The sequence below is a fragment of the Thunnus thynnus genome, chromosome 14 (assembly GCF_963924715.1).
Source record: "Thunnus thynnus chromosome 14, fThuThy2.1, whole genome shotgun sequence".
In the NCBI taxonomy this organism is placed as follows: Eukaryota; Metazoa; Chordata; class Actinopteri; order Scombriformes; family Scombridae; genus Thunnus; species Thunnus thynnus.
The window spans coordinates 8,027,863-8,029,832 of record NC_089530.1 but is presented as its reverse complement, the minus strand read 5'-3'; positions in this window follow the sequence as shown (position 1 = coordinate 8,029,832).

The window sequence follows — 1,970 nt, the reverse complement described above, 5'->3', positions numbered from 1 at the left end:
ATTATAATGTGTGTCTGATATGGGTTTTTCACAAAAAATGTTCAATTATCTTGTTAAAATCCTTGAAATTACATCTACTCCCCCCTGATTATAAATCCAGAATCTATGAATATGCAAATATTTTTATATTTTTCATTTCAGTTTAACAGCTGGATACAAGATGTCTCCTACTTCACTGTAAGGTTCATTCTCAGTGTTTGTGCACTAGAAGCTTCAAGTTTCCACATCACACTTGTGTAAATAGAATATTGGATCAGGACTGGCTTCCAAACTAGTTGTGAAGTCACAAATGCTCGTAGGCTCACCCCTTAAATCCAGAAACTTTTCCACTTTCACAGCCTTCTACTGTTAAACTCTACACATATATCATTCTGCTCAGTGAAGTTCAAACATCCAACTGAATGAACAAGAAGAAAAACATTTTTGAGTGGAGGGGGACTTTGAGATAAAGTGTAAAATTACACCTTCTAAAATACGCTGTTGTAGGCATAATACAGCAATGAGAATCCCATATACCCCGGGACCATGGCCCGATTGTACTGAACCATTTCATCACACTGCATTTGGACAGTCAGCATTATGTGAGCTGCAGCTCCATCAGTACTTTTAAAAACACACTTGAAAATCCCCTAAAAGCTACTCAACTCTATAACGACTGACCCTACATTTTATCTCATGGTCTACTCATGTAGCCACGCAAATAATCTTGGTGTAATTTGTCCAGCATACATTTGTCATTTCTAGTTGACGTTGTGTGCGTGATGTGCTACTGTACTAACTTCGTTCACTCAGTGCTACAGTATTAATAAAATACAACACACAACATAAAGAAAACAATGGCTTCAATAATAAGTTAGGATGAAAAAGATGAAAAAGCCTTCCTGAATAGAAATAGAAAATAGAAAATTTAATTGTGACCTGCTGATGGGACCGCAGATAAAAATGAAATGTGAGTGAACTCTCGTACAGTACATCAAATGGTAACATTTATAACTGTACATGGTTCCTTACAAAACAAACAAATAAATAAATAAATGACTGGACTAGCGACTATGGAGCGACAGAAAACAAAGTGCATTACAGTAGAATATTTATATAGCATCATGAGTACCAGCAGTTTGCGTCATTGTTTGCTAAAACAATTTCCATGCGGTCAGTCCCTGCAGACCGAGCTCTGGAAAGTCACTTCATGTAGTCATACAACGACTCACTCAGTGGAAAACTCTCTCCCAGTCGTTGGAGATATTTGCCGGGAAAGAGTTTGGCTACTGCCGCCAGTTTTTTTTTTTTTTTTGACTAACAAAGTCAAAGGGATTTCCTTTAAAATGCTTCACGTGTTTTATCCAACCAACCATTATTTGCAGAAACTCAAGAAAGACATTGATGTAAGCTGTACATTTTGTTGGGAGCTCAGAGAAACGCTGGTACATTTATTTCGGGTGTTGCCCACATGCAAAACAACTGTGGAGTAAATGTCACGATTTTATTGCTGATCATATCTACCCTCACTTTTTATTTCTTTGAAAATTACTTTGGATTGACTGACAGGAGCCTCTGTTCGTAGTTATATTTGATTAATTTGCTTTTTGATCAAATTTTATGTTCACAAATCCAAATTCTTAAGCAAAACGCCAAACTCTTCAGAACTGTCTGTATCAAACAATACATTTCTTTAATATCTGAATATACAAACAAAAAAGCTGTCAAAACATATAACCACTGTAAGCTTTACAGGATATCTATTTAACTTTTTATTCTTATTTATTTATTTATTTTATTACAATCTTTAGCTCCCTAGCGTGTTTACACAATGTGCTGTAAACTTGTATACTTTCAGTTTCAATAAGGCTGTTTAAAAAACAAACAAAAAAACTCTCTCAGTCGGGTACATCAGTTGCTATTCTGATATGTCTGATTGCATTTGAAGGCAGCATCACACCCTAAATTTTCCCAACATCCGGGAACCTTTT